Genomic DNA, 6,413 nt, shown 5'->3' on the forward strand with positions numbered 1-6,413 from the left:
TATTTGAATATGGATGCCATCTTTCACGGTGTTATTGGCCTGCTTCTCCCTTCCCCGTCCTTCATTTTACAAATGATCTCTCAGCAGTAATGAGTACACGTCTAAAAATACCCTCCTTGTCCAGAGAGCTGGATGTGTCGTCGTGCGTACTGGGCTTTAACAGATGTTAATGGTTATAGAACATCAGAGCGGTGTAATGAATAGAGGCGCAGCTACTGCGACTTCATTTAGAGCGAATATTTTAAGATTCAACACGCATCCTCACCCACCCATTGAAATTCCTCAACCATGGATTCAGTTTAGTCACCCCCTCCCTCACAACCCCTCCTGGCTACCTTTTTAACACACCGGTGGTGTTCCCCATTGCTATGGTAACACTGCGTGACCTTTACCGGGGAGGTCGAGCTCATGTCAGTGTGTTGCTGAAAGATTTCATTCCAGCTCTCCACTCATTTGTGGTCCTTGCAGTTGGAAATGTGGTGCGATTTGACGGATGAGGGAAGTTTTCTTATTGGACTTGATGTTCGGGGTGTAGGGGGGAAGGTAAGGTGATGGATGAAGCCGTCACCTCCCTCTTCTAATTAACTGACAGGGTCCCCTCACTGTCCACATTAGGTTCAAATGGCTCAATTTGTGGAGAAATGTGTAGTTTGCTTGTGCAGCTTGTTTGCTTTACCCAACATTTGCCAAACAGGTAAAAAACAAAGCAAACTTAGATCAAGTTTATCTTTGCGACCTTCTTTGAGGCCACTCAGCAGTCAATATTGGAGAGGTGACCAGCTAGACTACTGTCAATGGCAAGCGGCTACTGTAAGCTATGGATTTGGCCATGAATTTGCAAATAAAAGTGCTATATACGTGTCTGAATAGGCTAGACTCTCCTCACAGTCTCAAAACCCGTCAGCTAGTGTGCTGGCTCTCTTTTGTTTGGACCTCTGGATATCTGAATAATGGATATGTGGTTCATGACTTCCTGCTCCATGTGGCAATCATCATTTATGAAAGCAGAACCTGAAGGTATAATTAATACAAGCTATAATCAAAAGCTAAACCTCTGTGAGGATGGCTGATGGCTGGGAGATATCAAACGTGATTGGTCAACAGAACTTAAACTACAAGAAAAGCTTGTGGAGCCAAAAAACCTGATCCTTAACTTATGGATTCTGCATTTTCATATGCAAATAATTGACATATTGCCATAACAATGTATTGAAATTTACTAATTATTTAAATAACTGTCTAATTAGTCTTTTTTGCAGTTCTTAATTTGCACCATGAACACTCCACAAACTCAGCTATAGATGAATTTTAATGACAGGATTATTGCTTTTTGCTGTTGTTTAATTTTTCTAAAGATAGCACCGTTATCATGAATGGTTTTTGACCACAAACACTAGGAAGTGAAAATCTAATCTCATGATAGTCCCAGCAGATATCTGCTTATAGAGAATACGCTTCTCAGCTGACCAGGCCTTTGCACATGATAACACACTGTACTGTGCTTAATATGTTTAAAGATAGCTGCTAGGTTACATAATAGTTGTAATACTTCCATCACATCATTGGAAATTCACCTTTTCATCCTTTTATTTGGTGACAGAATAAAAAAAATCACATTTCAGTACATCCTGCTGACGTAGCTAATCTATGAGTTTATGCTGAAATTTCCCAGTTCAGTGAAACAGAGCTTATAGTGACATTAAGAGTCGATTAGTTTGCCGCAGTTAAATAAAGGATGAAAAGAAAACAGGGGAAGTCAAAAGTTTAATTGGTGCTTGCAACAGCTACAAAAACTTTTCTCTAGGAAAGCAAACAGAACTACGTCAAGTGGTTAGCACAGTTGGATCACACCAAGAAGGTTTTGGCTTCACCCTAACCTGGATAAGTGGTTAAAAAGATGGATGGATGAATAAGAGTGGTGAGAAGCCTCTAAAAAAAATAGAAGGAAGGAAAAAGCCCCTTGCTTGGTTTTGATTTCTGGAGCAAATATCTGGAGCACTAACATTAACTCTAAGTCTCCTTTCATGATTTAAGTGGTAAAGGATGGTCCTTTTAAACTAGAAATACAAGGCAAAATAATAAGATTGGAACCACATGCCTGTTGGGAACAAACTAGTCATGCTTTCATCTGAATCAGGCTTAGTTGACGAGCCAGTCTGCAGTCAGATAGCAATAATTTGAGTTTACAAACCTGGACTTTACACGGTGATAAATGATGACTGTGTTACCACGTGGGGAAAACACTGGATGATTTCATCGGGCCTCTGAGTTCACTACGACCGGCTTATAAGTGCCAACCCGGCAAAATGTCTGCAGCAGTAGAGTCAGCTGTGAGTGGGACCCCACACCTACCCTTTCTTCTCTCTCTCTCTCTCTCTAGGATGGAGACATGGAGACCCCAACCCCCACCACTAGCACCACCTCCGTTTCCTTACCGAGGGTTAGAGTCTAATTCAGACAAGATGTTGAATGTTCAACAGCCTCCTTTTCTCATTTGTGGTACAGACCTAGATGAAAAAGCAGTGAGCAGTAGGAGCAGACCTCTCTGAAAGGGTTTCATTAGATATTACAGTCTAAGCTTCCTCCAAGGTCGAGGCCAAAGATGGCTCCTATTTGCACCTTATTTCATGGCCAGGAAGATAATCAACCCATGCAGAGTCCATCTGGTTCATATGGAGGTCTTCTTTTGGCGTGGCTATCGTAGCACGCAAAGCAAGAACAGCTTGCACACAACCTAAATGAAAGACAAACTATTAGAAGGGAAACAAAGAGAGATTTGTTTGTGATATCAGAAAGTAACTTTGCCGGCGTAACCGGACGACTCGTGGACTCATGCTCGTGTACTGCAGCATGTGACAATCTCACGAGTTTCCGGGCCCCGGCTATCAGTGAGTCTGTTATCTTTGCACAGTCTCGCCGAGCCTCATAATGCCAGTGTAACCTCCCCATGTGTCCTCATGGTCTGCTTAGTGTCCTTCACAGGCGGTAATCAGATACAGTGAACTGATTGTGGAACAAACAACCCGGGGCAGTCCAGCTGCACAGGAGTACCATTTCAACCCTTAAATGATGATGTCACTGCTCCCATGTGACAGAGCTCAGTTTCACTGTCAGATCAATTATTCACAGCGTTTAATTGGATCAGCTGAATCCAGATCGCCCCGGGGATCCATTTCCAGTAACAGCAGCTGCAAATAAATCCCGAGCAAGCACACAAGACATGAGGCTCCAGATCAATATCGCACTTCAGCACACCTCACTGACTTTATAACAACTACCTAAAAGACATGCAAGTTTGCCTCGCTGGAAGGGTTTAATCCATATGTCAAATCATACACTTCCTTTTTTCAAATGAATCTGGGCCACGACGGGAGAGACGGGAGGGGAGGTGATGATCTCAGTGCACTGGGTGAAGGCCAGTATGTGATGATGTTGCATTCATTAATCACACAGTTTGTACAGTGGTGTTCACAGCCCCTTAGTCATCAGATATTCCCCCGGCCTCTGCTCCACTTCTGCCTTCAACTCATTACGAGGCCTCCCAGTCAAAGATGGCCTTTGTGCTGGAGGTGGGGTCAGAGAAGACAGTCTTACTCCCCCCCTGCTAGTCTCAGGATACAGCGTACAGTGCAGGGAGCCTATTCTCAAAGCAGGGGTCAGACCATAAGGCCTGCGTCTCTGTGGAAAAGGGGGGGAAAGAGCAGCACATTCATCTACAGTTGCACATAGTAGGAGTTGGAAAAGTTCCTTTTCCAACTAAACACAGTGGCCTCTGTTTTACACGAAACCCAGTGTTTATCTTGTCTCTTTTTTCACGTGTTTCTCACTTTACAAGCCATGTATTCAGCTTGTGCTCCATTTTTTAAACCTGTCTCTGTCTTATCAATTAGTACACTTGAATGGAAGTACTCACATAGATCATGGAGTGGTCATGCTAGTCACTGAAAGCCCATTAAAAAAGCTTTATGGGGCCTCTGGTTCCCATCATGATGAAATTACCCTGAAAGCATGAATACGGCTCTTTCATGCCTTCTGTGTATGTTGTTATATAACGAATATAGAAGCGGAGCTCACATAGTCCCGGTGTCACTTGGCAGGTTTTCAGACATGTTCTTTGGTAACAAAAATTAGCCTGGCTCGGACTTTAGCGACATTCATGTCATATTTTCTGACTGAAATCATTGAATGACAGATAGAGCTGTTCGATATAACGCTATATATCGGATGACGATATGAAAACCTCTACCGTTTCATATTACGCTATTGTTTGTTTCGTGGTGTCGCAAAATAAACTGTTTACGGCAATATTTTTTTCATCGTTTTAATGGCCACTGTAGTATTAATTTCTTAAAGTTCTCTCTTTCTCTTATATTTAAAATAACCACACTACGGACGGACAAGCGACTGTTTTTATGCGCTGTCGTTAGCAACAACAGAGGTGAAGCCATCACGTGGCTCCACCGTCCGCTTGTTTATTTTCCAGATAAACCTTCACAATAAAGCTGAAGATCCTGTTGAGATTTTTCAAAATAAACTCAATCACGTGAAAGAGTACGCAGAGCGTTTACGGATGAGAAGCAAAAAAGAGCCGTTAGGTGAAAAAAATCAACCCACACGTACCCGGGTATTTTTGAAAACGCAGATTTTTCTATGCGTTTGCACCTTTCGTCCACACGTAAACGGCGTTTTCGGTCACTGAAAACGGAGATTTTTAAAAACTCCGTTTTTGCATTTACGTGTGGACGAGAAAAACGCAGCGTCAAAGGTGTGCGCCTTTTTTGACGTCACACTGTGCGCCACGTTATTGTTTCGGTGAAATGAATTTCTACAATACTAATACTGTTAATTGTACTCTCTGTAGTGTTTAAATGCTTACATATACACACACGGTTACTGTCCCTCCACACAGACGACTCGGTTCTGCTTCTATGCCCCATCCTTGTTTACTATTTCCCACCGAGGCTTCTAGACTTCTGATTGGCCAACATTTCTACACGGTTAAGAATCTAGCGCCACCTGTTGCTTTGGCATGTGCCTAGCAGCGTTTTCCTTCATTTCTGCGTTTACGTGTGGACGGGATTATTTTTTAAAACGAAAACGGAAAATCTCAGTTTTCAAAAATACCCGTGTACGTGTGGACGTAGCCTTAGACTCGAACGTTAGAACAGGCTTTTCCCCACAGCACGCCGTGTAATAAATACTCACAAAGAAAATGTCTAAAAGTGTATAGTTTCATGCATCGGTCAAAAGAACTATCTCCAGGTACACGACCAGCAAAAAAGAAAAACTTCACGCAAATCGAGTTCCCCGAGATTCAGAGAATTTACAGAAAATGTAAAAAGAAATGTGATATATATCGTTGTCGGGACAATAAATGTCTTATATTTATTTTTATATGACTTTGGTCATATCGCACAGATGTGCAGTCAGTTCACACCTCGCCAGTCTGATTTTTTGCAAATATAACCAAAAAATAACAAAACACCTAGCTAGTTGTTAGCCTATCTTTAGGTCTATTTTTCTAATAACTTTTAGTATAGCTGTTTATATTAATACATTAGCATAAGCAGCAGGTAAAGTAGTGAGCCAAACATGATTAATAATCACTGGGGTTTGTGCTGATAAATGTCTCCCAGAGTCTAACTATATTAATCACCATATTAATCATAAGTGCTGAGAGGAGGGTGTTGGTCCACCTCAGTTTGTACACCAACCAGCTCCACAATGACCTTGTGACTGGTGACCCTTCTGTTTCTTTTCAACCTAAGGGGACAGGCTGTGGAGACTCAGCTAATCGGCTTTGTTCCCCACCCAACTGCAGCTCTAATAAGCCTATTGATGTGGATCTGCATTGATCCGATGTAGAGGCTGGAGCCAGGTTGGGTTAGCAGGTCGTATGTGTGTATGTGTGTGTATGAATGGTGAGGCGAGATGGGTTTGTAATTGGCATTTGATAATCAATGTGCCTTTCTTTTTTTGGCAGTTGTGTGTGGGTTATTTTTAGGAAACAAAGCATTGTGTTCTGTGAAAATTAGCCTGACTTTAATCTCAGTTAGCTGCTTGAAACACTCTGAAGACTTGACAGTGCCTTTATATTTGTATGAGTTACTGTAGATGTCTCTCTGTACGCAAGAAAGTAGATCCCAGTGATTAACAGCTTACAGTGTAAAGCTTTCATGTTAGTGATGATGCTAGTGATGGTAGGTGTAAGATAGTTTACATATTCAATATGCTGCACGTATATGATGAAAGGGGCATTTTATCAGGTCAACAGAGACACCGCTGTGGAGTTTATTGCCTGGCTGTGCAATAATAATGCAGCATGTGAAGTGCTGCATTTCTCAGTTGCTGCTGTTTATTCATGTTTTGAAATATGTGAGTCAATTTGGTGGTTTAGTCGCTTCAGCATGCAC

Source organism: Copadichromis virginalis, linkage group LG13 (genome assembly GCF_057382275.1).
Source record: "Copadichromis virginalis isolate Kocher_CV1m ecotype Utaka linkage group LG13, C_Virginalis_male_GT1.1, whole genome shotgun sequence".
In the NCBI taxonomy this organism is placed as follows: Eukaryota; Metazoa; Chordata; class Actinopteri; order Cichliformes; family Cichlidae; genus Copadichromis; species Copadichromis virginalis.